General features: G+C 38.8%; 1 long non-coding RNA gene across 1 annotated transcript in view; it reads right to left on the bottom strand.

Annotated features, from left to right (window-relative positions):
* The window catches only part of LOC122465129, a 109,003-nt gene extending 97,329 nt beyond the window's left edge, over positions 1–11,674 (bottom strand). Inside the window, exon 1 of the long non-coding RNA XR_006289713.1 lies at positions 11,392–11,674. This is a non-coding gene — a long non-coding RNA (uncharacterized LOC122465129). The remainder of the gene's footprint in view (positions 1–11,391) is intronic.
* Positions 11,675–15,393: the final 3,719 nt, after the last annotated feature.

Raw genomic sequence — 15,393 nt, 5'->3', positions numbered from 1 at the left:
CAATGGGGGGGGGGGTGCGCGTAAGTAGTGCCAGGGTGTTTAGCATCCCTCCCCCATTATATTTTTTGTTCACAAAAAGAAACAAATGAACATTAGAGTTGTCACAGTAGCAACCTAGTGACATGATATTGTCCCTTTTGCAAAGGGAAGTCATTTCCTGTGAGGTGAATGGGGACTGATGGGAAACATATAGACCCGAGATGCCCTTAGGTCTGAGAGGAATTGACTTTAATAAAAGAACAATAATCCCCCTGGACACAGTTGGAGAGGTTGAGTCAAAAACCAGGCAGAGATGAAATCTAAGATAATCAAGCACCAGTTTTAATTTAATTGAAGTGGTACCTCATAGGAATCTGTTTACATCATGAGCAGTTTAAGATGGCATCACAGAACTACACAATATCATGATAGAACAGGGAGATAAAAAAAGGTCAATGCAATTGAGCTATATTATGTAGAGGCATCTTAGTATGAAGTAGGGAGAGAATAGTCCCTTCTCTGTCTAGCTTTGCTGCTGCCTCACCTAGAATGTGTCACTTGTTACCAGAAAGATGCAAGCAAAATGGAAGTTCAGAGAACACTGCAATGATCAGAGGGATTGATTCATGGGGAAGGATTAAAAAGGATTAAAAGCTAAATATTTATTAATAGCTCAGAAGGGACAAATATTTAAGATGTCAACACCACACATGGAGGAGGGATGGGGTGGAGTTGTGAGAGGGAACATGATCACCACATGTCTGCGAAAGTGTCCTTTACCCTAGTGCTGTTAAAATGTGCAGTTTTTCTGCAGGGTACAGGGAGAAAAGAGGATGAGGTGGTGGAAGGCTCTCATCTTAGAACACTTAAAGTAAGACCATTGAAAGCTCTAGTAAAATGTATAATAGTGGATGATGCAAGTAATCCTGTATTGGCAAGAAAAGAGAAGAAATCTTTTAGATCTTTCCCATTTCTATAGTTTGTTTCTATAATAGAAAATACTGGTAAGTGGTTCTCAACTAGTAAAGAGACATTGAATGAGACCATTTGTGATTCAATATAGAGGTACCTATTTTTCCATCTCAGTTATTTTTGCACTGTTCCATTCAACAATTTACAATAGAGAACAGCCAGTTCCACAGGAGTAGTAATGCACTATTAAACTGAAAGCCTAGGAATCAGAAATGCAGGGCTGGAAGGAACCTTGATAGGTTATTTAACTCATTCGTGCCTCAGTGCAGGGGGACTATTATCTAGACCTTCTCTGACAGGTGTTTGTTTAATCTCTTCTCAAAAACCTGTAGTGACAGATTCCACAGCTTCCCTAGGCAATGTTCCTAATTGTCAGGGTACTTAAGCACTGGAAGTTTTCCCCTAAATGTGTAACTTAAATCTCCCTTGTTGCAATTTAAGCCTATTACTTATAGTGTTCTCTTTAGCCACCAAGGACAATTTATCATAGTCCGAGACAACTTTTTACATACTTGAAGACTTATGTCTCCCCTTCAGTCTTCTCTTCTCCAGAAGAAACAAACCCACTTCCCTGCCCTCCCCGCAACCACCCAATCTTCCCTCAGAGGTCATGTTTTCTAGACCTTTAATAATTTTTGTGCTCTTATGGACTGTGTCCAGAGGTTTCCAGAATTGGACAATACTCCAGTTGAGGTCTTTTCAATGTTGAGTAGAGTGGAAGAATTACTTCTCACGTCTTGCTTATGACATTCTTGCCAATAAGTCCCAGAGTGATGGGGGAGTGGGGTTGGCAACAGTATTCTATTGCTGATTCTTATATAGTTTGTGATCCACTATAACCCCCAGGTTATTTTCTCCAGTACTCCTTCCTAGGCAGTTTTCCAATTTTGTATTTGTGCATTTGAGTATTCCTTCCTTAGTGTAGTACTTTGCATTTGTCCCTATTGAATTTCATCCCATTTCAGACCATTTCTCAAGATTAGATTCAAAATGATCTTGACAAACTGGTCCTCTAAAGCATTGGAACCCCTCCCAGTTTGGTAGTGTAAACAAACTAACTGTGGAAGTACTCTGCCATTATCCAAATCACTGAAATTGAATAGAATTGGACCCAGGACAGATCCCTGTGGGATCCCACTTGATATGTCCTTCCAGCTTGTTAGCAATGGTTCACAATCTACTCACAGTATGGTTGGAAAATGAAAGCCAACCGTGCACTCAACCTTACAGTAGGTTAATCTAAGCTGTATTTTTCTAGTTTGTCTCTCTAGATCATTTCAGTCAGTTGGCAGGACTAGAGAAACAAACAGCTGTAAGTTTTTACTAGTATTTTTGCCTGACCAACAGAACCCTGAGATCCCCATCCCCCATTCTGTTCTTACTTTTACTGGTGTATTAGTTTTCTATTGCTAGAAGGTGCTTCAGTTACAAACATTTAAAATACAGGTGTAGATAAACTCTGAGAAACTATTGCTGCTACAACTGTTAGCACCAGTGACAGATTAGCTAGAAAGCTATCGCACACTCAAATATACCAACACTTGAACCAGGACCAACTAACTAAACTGTTAAAACAATGGAATGACACTTACTACACTCAGGTCCTGATGTCAGTTCAAAGAGAAAATTCCAGAGAATGACCTGACATGGGTTCTTAGGGCTGAACTCCCAAAGACCACCAACAAGGTTTCTGATCATTCCCAGTTCCCATGAAGTAAAAGCAAGTTGATTAACGTTTTTCTTTATAAACCTAAAATAATCAGCTGAAGTTTAGATGGACTAATTTTAATCCATCCCAACCACCTCACCCATCTAGGACTTAGAATGGGCATTAAAAATGGCATGCAAGAGATTCACATGTAAATCAAACAAAATCCACAATCTGTATATTCAGTCTATAAAGTATGTACTGGTAGAACTTCCATTGTCCAAGATGGGGACAGGATTTCACCCAGTGAATTTGAGTGTTAGGTTCTTCTTTTTTAAAATAAGGTCATAACCTCTCTCACTTCACTTGATCAGATCTGTTCGAGGTACGAGCTATTTGGGGACCTCTCAGAAAGTAAGTTGGGCACCATACAGGACACTATGTTTGGTCTCCATGGTGGTGTGTGTGTGTGTGTTTAAAAAAAAAAAAAAAAAAAAAAGGTCAATGTTGCTTTTGCCTATGTAGGCATTTAGATAGTCACCAGGGAATAAAGTTTCAGAGGAGCTCGTCTACATTTAGGTGCCTAAATAAGTGGATCAGTTTTCGAAACATCTCAGCATATGCTGAGCCTTTTTGAAAAACTTGGTGATTAAGTAGTATTTGCTCCCATTTTGACAATAGGTAAAGTCAGGCCTCAACAATGGGTACTGAGCACTTTAAATCTGGCAGTTTGACTCAAGAATCTAGAGATCTACTTAGCAACTTTGTGTTTCATATTAAGTTTTTAAATTTTAAAAACCAAACAAGTATTTTTGCAGTTCTTACTAAGCCACGGTTAGAGTTAAAGCAGGAAAGCTAAGGAGAGAGAGAAATACTGAAGTTAAATCCAAAAGTTAGCAAAAACAGGAGCTTTTTATAATCTTCTGCTCCACTAGATTGCTTGCTTTATCCTCTGCTTCGTGGAAGGCTGCCAGTTTTTCCATGAAAAATTTCTTGCCATCAGCAAAATTGAACAATACATATTTTGTGCACCCAGAGCTACATTAAGTTTAATCAGAATAGCCAGTATTAGAACAGCTCCACCAATCTGGATTGTGTTTTAGCAACAACATTTTTTTCCTTTTAAAAACACTTCTGACAGACCACAGGAAGCAGGCATCTCTCCCCCTCTTCCCCATTATTATTATTATAGAAAGGAGACTTGACTGACAGAAACACAAAGTTACACTTTGTACACTGTAATTGAGAGAACAGCTAGAGAGTTTTTTTAGTCTAGGAAACCTTTATTATGACAATACTGTGGTTGAGGTAAGACCTCAACTAGGATTGGGACCTGATTAGATTAGGCACTGCACACACATACTAAGACAGTCCCTGCACCTGTGAGCTTAAAGTTTTCCAGAAAAACGAACAAAATTTCTCTCATTATATATCACACATACAAGAATGCTCTAGCACCATCTGGTACATTGCCAAGGTACCTCGAATCACTATATGTTTCCCCACCTATGTAATAGGTTTTATTAGCAGAAATTAAAAAAAAACCCTTAACTGTCAGATTGTTTACAGTTGTCATACAAATAGGTAGGTGCAAATGAACCAAGGGTGTCTTACTGAAGCATTTGACAATACAGGAAAATACAGTCATAGTGAAGCAAACAGTTAATGTGTTTGCATGCACTTCTAGAGCTGGGAGAGTTCTTTTGTGCAAATCTTGATTAGGTAAAGGGAAGGTTCAGGTTGACTGAAACAATTCACTGAAATCAACTCAAAATTAGTGAATTGTTTTTAGTTAAATAAAAATTTAGAAGTATCAAGAAGTTTCGTTTAGGTATTTTGACTTCATTTTTGGAAAGTTACTTAATTTTATTTTAAAAAAATATTGAAAATGTTAAATCTCAGAAACTAAGCATTTATTTTCAGGTTGAACTAAATGTAGACATTTGTTTCATCGGGAAAAAAATATCTAAGTTTTATTTTTTAGACACTGAATTGGGAAAGAAACATTATTCACGTGACTTGGTCACATAACTTCAGGCCCATACATGTTATATTTCTGTTCTAGTTCTATGGTAATTTGGCATCATTTTGCTGAAGAACATTTATTCATCTAAAGAAATGCCCTAGTCCAGCCCAGAAGAGAATCAGGAGCATACATCCTCTGTTTCAGATAAACCTCAGCAGGATATATAGCATTCCATGTCTCTCATGAGAGCGCATACGTAGAAAAGCCTGTACCACCGTCTGAGTAGATCCCCGAACATAGATCCCCATTCAACAAATGGTTAGGCACATACTTAACTTTACACACTGCACTGACTTCCTTTCTTTGCACTTTTAAAAGAAAATATTGTGACTGACATTTAACATAATCTGCATGCTCTCCTTCCATGCAGTAATTCTATAGGAAAAGCCTGGTTTACAGCATGCTAGATTATTCTGCACAATATCTGGCACGCTTTCCAGAGATTTTCTTTTAAAGCCCTAAGCCTACAAAAACAGACCAGTCCCACAGAGACATGTGAACATACAGCTGAGTGTATCCTTATGATTTAAGACGTTTACCTGCGGTGCATTAAGTTAAAACATGCATATGTGTTCGTAGACTTCTGTGCATACTTACACGTGTCATCCCAATGAACTCCACAGAATGACTCACATGTATGAGTCTTGACAGGATTGGGGCCAGTGTCACAAGTTAAACAGCTTTTCATAACTCAGTTAAAAATGTTCTATTGCCCTATTGGTTTAACAAATGGAAAAAATGTGTTCTCATTATATTTTTCTCCTTTGGTTTTCAGTTGCAGAATTCAAAATCTCTAAAGTCCATTTTCAATGCTAAATTTTTTTTTCCAGATGTCATAACTGAAAGTTGTTCTTAAGAACTTAATTATTGTGGAATTAATCTGAGAAATAAAGTCTATCTTTGATTATTTGATGAAATGATTAATTATGGTATTAGAATAATGTAATTTGGCTGGTATGGTTTCCAAAGGTCCTACTGAACAATTGCAATTTTTTCTCCAGCAAAATCGAGTTCAAGTGAGCAATTCTTGTTACAGCTGTTTTATTAGGTTTGAAGCAAGTAATGAGATTTTATATCATGCTCGCTTTCGAGTCCGTAACTAAACACCAGTAGTCATCTCTAAATCTTGTTTTGTTCAGACAGCTCTCAGCTTCCTTTGCAAGGTGAATGAATGTAGGTTAACACCTAATAGGAACTACTGTAGGTTTAGAGTCAAAGATGAAGAACCTGTGTCTATTGTTGCTCCTTTTTGACACAAGCAGCTAGTCAAAGTTAAGGGCTCTAGGTATGCTCCAGTTGGGTGAAGTGGATAATAGAATCTGATATTTCCTTCAATACAACAACAGGAACATAATCTTGCTTATTTACAAAGCCTGTACAAAGGTCCTTCTTCTCTGAACTCAGGAGGAACTGGTAATATTATCTTTGCTTATAGCCCCAAGCCTCTTGAGCCAGCACCAGTCCCAAAAAGCGTTTTCTATGCCGCATCATGCTTACAGGATGCTGTGCGACTTCCTTGCTCTCCGAGTCTCTCAGGCCATGTCTACACTACAACATTTTGTCGGCCTAATTTAAGTCATCATACACAAGTGATTTAATAACGGTGCTTGCACACATGACTCTTTGCACTGGCAGTGCACAGCCTCACTGGGAGCTCTTATATCAATTTTATTGTCAGTGTGGGGCATTAGTGGCCTGCAGGAGCCATCCCATAACAGTCAACTTAACCAATACAGTGTCTACACTGACGCACTCAACCTAATTACATCAACCAAGACTATGCTGCTTGGGGAGGTAGTGTTCCCAAAAAATCAGCATAGAGAGGTGCTTGCATTGGCAGGAGCCAGATCTGAGCAAAGACACTTCCACAGCCAGGTTGAAACAAGGCAGCTTACATTGACCTAACTGTGTACTGTAGGCCAGGCCTCAGTCTCCTGTCTGCGGCCCCCCCACCCGCTTGTCTTTTCATACACACGCCCCCCCCCCCGGGTCAGAACAATACCTAGTGGAACCTTCCGGCACACTATTAAGCCTTGTTTTAGGTGGGGTCCATTAAAGGGTTTCTTTCCAATATCTTCATACAAGTACACATTCACACCTATCCATTTCACAGTTTTAACTCAAGCCATAAGGAAGTTTAACCCAGTTCATAACAATAAGGATAGGGTCGCATCCCCTTAAATAGGGTGAGAGCCTGCTAGTGGTTCTCATGGTTTTCTGTGTTTCTGGTGTTCTATTAAACCAGTTAGAGAAGCAGTGCTTACGTTATATGCCTTGAGCATGCGTGTATTTAGGAAACATGGTTATTTGTGAGCCAACTGTACCCAGGTGGTTTCTTCATATTATTTTGTTGTGCAAAGAGCACCTCCACCACACATGAGAACATAGCACATAGAACTAACACCACAGATACAAGAGGATGACAAACATTCATGTGTTTATATATTTTGATCACAGTCTGGTAAGGAAATCTCACACTTTCTGTAGTGCAGAAGGTCTTTCCAACATAATCTTCCAGGTAGGTAAGTTTTTTGTAAGAGGTTAAGTGACAGCAGCCTGCAGCAATGTTTTCTCACCTCATGTGGAAAGGACAGCAAGTAGATGGACCTTTATGTCATCCCAGAGTCTTTCATAAGCCAGAGGTTTGAGATCAGTCCTGTAAAATAGCTATATACCTGAAAGTTGATGTGCCATTTTAACCAGTTCCAGATTCAGGCAAGGGATTCATTTCCTATAATAAAATATTTTCAGTTGATCTCAGTGTCTTTGATGTAAAGATCAGTCGGAAGTATGTGCATTTATGATTGCAAGTAAAGCAGGAACAAGCAAAGAAATGTGATTTCAGCAATAAAATCTTTAACTGATCCTAAATGGTATTAAACAGTATTTATCCAGAAATAACTCAAGTTCCCCTAGAACTGCCATGGGACTCATGCAGAAGTTACACAGCTTGAAATATACTTGGCATAGCATGAAGTCCCAGCAAAAAAAAAAAAAAAAAAAAAAAAAAAAAAGGAAAATAGCCATACCTACAGGTTTGGATGCCAGAAAGACCTCTACAATGCGGTCCATGTGCTTTGAGATCATGACACCTCCCCTTTGCTCCTGTAGCTATCGACCCCACATGAAAATTAAGTGGCATTTGGTAAGATTCAATGCACTGTTCTCCACTCTTACAGCGGTTTTATGTTGACAATTCCAGTGACTTCATTAGAGTTACACTGGCCTTATGAAGCAGAGAATCTATATTCAGTCAAGCACAACTCTCAAGTTTTCCATTTTTGTTATAAAGGGCCCCAAACAACAACAGACCTCAGATAAGTCTTTCAAGGTAAATGGCATTATACTCGTGAAAGCAGTACTCGTTAGGGATGCTACTCCTTAAGGTTTAACAAAACAAACACCACAACCACACAACCGTTGACTTTGGGGGAAAAAAGAAACATAGTACCTTGTACTATGTAGTCTGCAAGTCTCAACAATGAACGCATTCAGTGCCACTGCTTTGCTCTGTGGTAAGGGATGTTGTCAATCAAAATTGCTTCATTTAAACTCACAGCTGCACACCTGGGGGAGTGGGGAGTTCACACACACACACACACACACACACACACACACACACACACAGTTTGCATAATGACAACTAGCGACACCTAGTCTAAGGAGTCATGTTGTTCTGGCTGCTTTATTTTCTTATTTTTGTAATTTTGGGCACAGCTCCTGTTATAGAAGAAAAAAAAAAGATCTGTCAGTGTCTGTTGCAAAGTGATATACAATACCTGGCTTAAAGCAGTAAAACGGTCCATGTCAAAAATATGGAAGACAGTTCTTCCTACGTAGAAATCTGCATGTATACAGTGAGGCAGGCATTTTCAAAGGAGCCTCTGGAACTTTGACACCCAAATCCCTTTTAAACAGCTTAGCCCAACTGTGTGTGCCTCACTTGTATATTAAGCCAACAAACAACAGGAACTGTTTTCTTCACACAAGTCACCAACTATAGTGTTAAGTACTGTAAAAACTGAAAAGACTGCAAATAATGATTCAGTGGTGTCAATTCTTCCAGAAGATGTTTATCTAGCCTGAATAGTTTTTGCCTCTCTTCCTGAAGGTGGAAATGTCAACAATAGCAAAGTAGTTTACGAACAGAGTGAGGTGAACTGTAATTATCTACAAAAGGCAGTAACGTCCAGGACATCGTGTACCTGATCTAGTGTGGTTATGTCCACACTATTTGTTAGTGAGCTAGCTTGCATTTATTAGTTATTTGTATTACCACAGAACATTAGGGGCCCTAGTCATGGACAAGGGCCCCATTGTGTTAAGGTGCTGGACAAACAGCATTTCCACTCTCACAACACTGCAAGCCTTTTGAAAGGCAACCTGGATCAAACTCTCTCCCAGCATGGAGTGGTGTCATACCACTGAAGTTTGAGAATTTGGCTCCTCTGCTTGACTATATTCAACACTCTCCACAATGGAAGCATGACTTTGATTGTGCTTTCCGGTAAATCAGAGATATGTAGGGTTTACTAGAGTTATGGACTGTACTCTCTTTACCATAGTATACTCTGCCACTCCAATGGCAGTCTGGAATTTGCTCTGCCATGACCTGAACCTCCCCACAGCATAACTTTAGCCGTTTCTGTAAAAGTCCCAGTTTGGCTATAAATAAATACAGCTTTCTGGAAGCTTAGCTCTGATTCAAGCTGTAATCATCCACACCTGCCTTGTATTGCTATTTCACATTAGGTGGTCTGAAATAATCTAATCAGACATATCCATGGAACTGGTATAACATTCTGTAAAGCAATATTATGTATATAGTGCTTTTCCTCCACAGCTCTCCAGCACATCCTACATTATCTCCATTTACCGTGAGGCAAACTGATACACAACAGAAGTTAATTCTCTTGCCCAATATCACACAGGGAGTCAGTAATGGAGTCAGGAAGAGAACCTATGTCTTCATAGGTGCTGTCCTTCTCCACTAGAATACAGGTGCCCTGTTGTTGCTGATGTGCAGCAAGACCGGTCAGCAGAGCACTTTCTGGGCACCTTGGCATTTTATTATTCTACCACCACACATTTGCTTTACACATGAAACATTTCTTTAATTGAAGTCAAAGTGACAAGGACTAACAACTTGTCAGGGAAAAAGAATTGCATGAAACAGACACAGCTTTAGAAGCAAACTATGCTGAATACAGACATCTGGAAATCATATTCTTGCTATCATAAGAAAGGCAGAGCAAGGCACAAGCACTAGGGCAAGGCAGAAAGGCACAATGGAGTGTAAATGGGAGAGGAGCTATAGGTGTCGTCGAGATATTTTCATTATGAGACCAGCTGAACAGACACTACTACACTAATATCTAGTCAACTGCAAATGTGCCACAACATTACTGTAGCACCTAGCTAACTTAATATCACCACATACAACTGTACTTATGCATGTTCTCTGACAACCTATTCCCTTCTCTTTATGCACATGCAGCTCCAATATCTAGTCAACTTATGCCAACACTGAACATGGAGAATCATCTCTAAATTTCTCCATCCCATAAAAACATGCAGAAAGGGCAGGTGGTGGAAATCACTTACCAAAAGGTAAAAAAACTCTGTGGTCTTACCATTGCAACACACTGTCCTATGGAAATATGGGGCTGGCAGCACAGAAAAGGGAAGGGCTCTCTCCAAAAAGTGCTGAATTCCACCTGACTTATCACAGGACTACACATATCAGTCAGTGTTCAGCAGAACTCTGTATTACACCCTTTTAGACTACAGCTGCAGGTGGGACTTTCGATTGCATCTGGGGACTTGCATTGGCAGTACTGGTAATCACCATCCATCCTTACACTGGCTGCCCCTATTCTGTGAACCCCTCCATTCATGTGTACAGACAAGTCCAGCACCGCTTCAAGCACAGCTTTTCACATTAGCTATTGAACATCTCTCCAGCATTAATTACTTTCACAGTTACTACCAGGCTGAGGAGAATTCAGACAATAAAGCAGCATTCCAGCAATAAGTGCTTAAATAAGTCAATTTTACAGGGTGCCATTTTTGCTCTAACAACTTGATTGCTAGAGAGACTCATGAAATCGAATTCGAGCAGAAATAAGAACGTGATTTGTACATGGAAATTATAGTTCACATTTTAATGTGTTTTAGTCAAATCCCTTTGAAGAAACCTTAATCAGAACTTAAAATAAAATGTGAAATCTAAAGAGATGTCATATTGTATTTCTGAACTGTGGACTGGAAACTAAGACTGAAAATAGCGATCAGGGGAAATGATTTATTCTCTTATTATTTCTATTCCCAGGATAAATCTGAGTGTTGAATAAGCTTATTTATTAGGCCAATTTTCAATGCAAACAGAAAATGGAGAGATAGGAATAGGAAATTATTTCCTTAACCCAGAACTCCAATAACTGGTAGAACTCAGAGAGGATATATTTTGAATTACTACAGTTATAAAGGAAATAAATACAGACAAACAAGAAGTTAGCTAGGTTGCCTGCAACTCATATTTAGTTTAATATGTTTTCCTTCTTTTGTCATGACTTTGTTATGGAGGGCATATCCCTGCCTCTGTGTCCCCTAATAGTCTACCAGAGAGTTCATTGAGGCTTTTATGTAGCGAACACTACCATTTCAGAAAGTCAAATTAATTTAACCCAAAGCAGACCAGTATCCTTCCTGAGGGGTGAATTTAGTCTGTTTATCCCACATAAGTCCATTTATCTCCTCCTCTTACCATCCTCCAGAAGAAGGCTTCTCCTCAAGACTCCAGGCTCCTGAAGAGATCAAAATCCTACAGCTCTCCTCCAGAATAGCATATAGCTTCTCTGCACTCTAAACCATGTATCAGAGTCTGATAAAGTCCTTCTGGTGAGACCAGTTCTCCCTAGGGGATTGGCAATCCTAGCTCTTTCCTTTCAGAAGTGCCTCTCTCCAGAGCACCTTTCCTAGGTTTCCTCTTTTCCCAGCCAGCTCCTTGAGGAGCCCTACCCAGGAGCTTCTTGCCTTCTAGAACCTCCTGACTGAGCCCTCAGAATCCTTTATTAAGCCCAGGTGTTCCTTATTTGATTTACTGCTGCCTAGCCACCTAGGCAATTAACTACACACACATGGATCTGGGTTTGCTTGTTCTTTTTGGAAGAGCCTGTCAGAGGTAGAATGGATGTTTGACTTCTTCAGGGGGCAGTTCCTCAGTAACTCCCGGGGGGAAGAGAGGGTGAAGATCGAGACACATGCTTTGTTTTTGTATAGCTTTACTCAGACTATCTGATAAACATGGGCCAAATCTTCCAAAAATAAGAGCCTGAAGTTAGAACTATGGATTTAAAAACCGATTGTATTATAAGTGGCCTTATTTTCAGGAGTACTGAGTACCCCACAGTTCTTATGGACCTTTATGAGAGCTACTGTGAACTGCTACGCACTTCTGGAAAAAAAAATCAGACACTTCATTTAAGTGCCTAAATATTGATTTAGGACCCTCATGTTAGGCTCCTCATTTTGTAAATCTTGGCCACTATCTTATTTTAAAAGGATGGAAAGAGATATTGTTTTGACATTTTCAAGATTTGCTGGGTTTTTTTAATGGAAAAATGGACTGATTTTTTAGTGAAATGTTTTTTGGGGGGGAAGCATCCTGGTTTTGTTTTGGTTTTTTGGGTCAGCTATAGAGCCTGTAAATAAGTAAATGAGATTTTGATTCTTAAACCTGGGGTCGAGTGCTGTAGCTATTTTTAGAAATCTCACATCGGTACCTTTGTTGCATTTTGTCAAATCTGCTGTGAAAGTGTTCTTAAAACAAACGTGCTGGGACATCATCCGAGACTGCTATAACATGAAATATATGTAGAATGTGGGTAAAACAGAGCAGGGGACATACACTTCTCCCCCCAAGGAGTACAGTCACAAATTTAATTGATGCATTATTTTTTTAATGAGCATCATCAGCATGGAAGCATATCCTCTGGAATGGCGGCCGAAGCATGAAGGGGCATACGGATGTTTAGCATATCTGGCATTTAAATACTTTGCTACGCTAGCTACAAAAGTGCCAAGCGAACACCTGTTCTCACTTTCAGGTGACATTGTAAAAGAAGCGGGCAGCATTATCTCCCGTCAATGTAAACAAACTTGTTTGTCTGAGCGATTGGCTGAACAAGAAGAAGGACTGAGTGGACTTGTAGGCTCTAAAGTTTTACATTGTTTTCTTTTTGCGTGCAGTTATGGGAACAAAAAAATCTGCATTTGTAAGTTACAACTTTCACGATAAAGAGATTGCACTTCAGTACTTGTATGAGGTGAACTGAAAAATACTATTTCTTTTGTTTATCATTTTTACAGTGCATATATTTGTAATAAAAATAATAATATAAACTGAGCACTGTGCATTTTGTATTCTGAGTTGTAATTGAAATCAATATTGAAAATGTATTATACTTACTGTATGTGCATTTGAAAATTTAAGTGTTTTGTGCTACAGGGGAAGTTTTTGAAATGTATCTATGGAATTCTAAATGATTGGACAGTATGAACCTTCACATCTTTCTGATTTGGGTCCATATTCCAAATACCTGCTTTAGAAAACAGTGCATTCACTTTTGTTTCTACATTCTTTCTAGATATCCTTATGGTACCTGAACAACCAGACTCAAAGTGATTTCAAAGGCCCATCAAAGCAGCCAGAGTTGTTTGATATAAACATCAGAGCTAGTGTTAATGGTACAAGAGACAGTGAAATGTGAGAAAATGAAGTTTGGAACAGTCAGGATTCATTCTTTAAATTCTGGAGTGAATTAATCAAACCTATACCAATTTGCACTAAGGTGATACCACACCTTTTAATTTTTATTTTACAGAATTGTTAAAATTCCCCCTCTCCCCAAATGAATATTAAAAAAAAATCTGAAATGCTGAACATCGTATTTCTAAAGTCAGGAGAAAAATAGAGGTAGATATTTGCCTGAGGCTTTGTATGATTCAGGACATTGTATTGAACTTCTCACTAGCATTACTGCATTATTTTCTTGCAGTGGCTCAGAAGGGACTTAAATGCCTTGACAAACCAAATATCCTAGTATTATCATGATTCCAGTACTCTGTGCATGTATAATCTGTGCAAAACTAGTGAGAAATTGTATTGCAAAATTTTGCATAACTTCAGAGAGATGATTCCCATCGAGTGTGCAATCCAATTAGTTTTACTATGTTCATTACATATACACAAAATCCTCTCATTATACATATTGAAACACACTTTTCCTTTTTATTCGTCCCACACACTCAGATCCCACCTCCAACATCCTACAAGAAAAAAAAAGTAGAGATTATCCCTGTTCCCCAAAATCTTGCTAAATACACTTTTGTGGTTTCAGAGGAGACGTCCTTATAGTATATTACAGAAAAGTGATCTGACAAATCAGCACTCATGCCCCCATCTTCATCATTGTTCTGAAAGTTATTTTCCACCAAGCTTACAAAAGGGCACATTTGGCTTGTCCTACTGCATAATCATCTGGGCCTCCTTTGGTAACATGGTTGGCATCCAAAAATTTAAACTAGCTACAGACCTGAGAAAATCCATAGCTTTTAAAACTGTGTCAGTTTGAAAGTCAATAACAATGCACTACCTCTAAATTTTAAAATGAGTGAAAACACTTTACAGTAGTGATTTAATTAGTATCTTCCCTCAGTTCAACCCTAGTATACTATACATTGATTAACATTACACATATTGGTATAATGTTTGTTTCCCATGTGCATCAGAGAGCTAATTTTGAAATACTGCTAGGGAATGTTTTAATGTATTAATGCTGTAGCCTAGCAGCAAGTACATACAGTGAAGTTAACATAAGGCTGGAATAAGGTTTTATTTGGAAATTCATATTTAGCTCAAACTATTCAATCTATTAAGAATGACAACCAAGCAACTTTAGCAACAGCAAGTATAGTCCCCTAAACCTTTTTCTTTCAAAGAGTAGTATTGACTGGGAACTGGGGATTAATAAATATGTTTGAAATAACTTAAACACATTGTATAATCTCCTGTCTTCAGAAATATAAGGAAATACATGAGTAAATTCTACCTCAGTTAGACTGTACATCTGTACATTCATGTCAGTGGAGTTACTCCAAAAATACACATGTGTAACCAAGATCAGAATTTCGCCTTTCTGTATTACGAGGTAGCTCTGCCAGAAAGAGAGCAATTGCTTGGTCATGTTTTCTTGTTTTTTTACAGTGATCTGGACTAAGAGAATTTCATGGATTCCTTTTTCCAGATTGGTTGTGACACATACTAAGATGAGAATTTCTGAAATTCAAGATAGATGGGTCATTTAAAAAACACATGCTCTGATCTCACATGAAATTGTCAACATGTCAACAATACTGCAGAGTTAGTTGTTTCCAACCTTTGGTTAAATAATTCCTTAAACCAAGATATTAAAATGACCTGTGCTTATACCTACCTGATGATATTTTCAAAGGAAAGGGTGCAGTTGTATCATTTAGGGTACAGTAAGGGATGGTGCTGAGCCACACTGTGCTAGAGTCGTACAGAGGGACTTCCAGACTTCCTGGGTGTACAGAGACTGCATGGCCACTATGCTGCCTCTTAGGGGGTGCAGCATAATTCCCTCTATTAAATGGTGCAGATGGGAGGAAGAAAAGTTTAGGCGGCACAGCCATGCCCTCTCCTCCTCACCCTCTTCAGGTATTTGTGTGTATCTAGGAGATAAGG

Source organism: Chelonia mydas, chromosome 3 (genome assembly GCF_015237465.2).
Source record: "Chelonia mydas isolate rCheMyd1 chromosome 3, rCheMyd1.pri.v2, whole genome shotgun sequence".
Taxonomy (NCBI): Eukaryota; Metazoa; Chordata; order Testudines; family Cheloniidae; genus Chelonia; species Chelonia mydas.
Note: the sequence above shows the minus strand (reverse complement) of the source record. Positions and strands in the feature narration are given on the sequence as shown.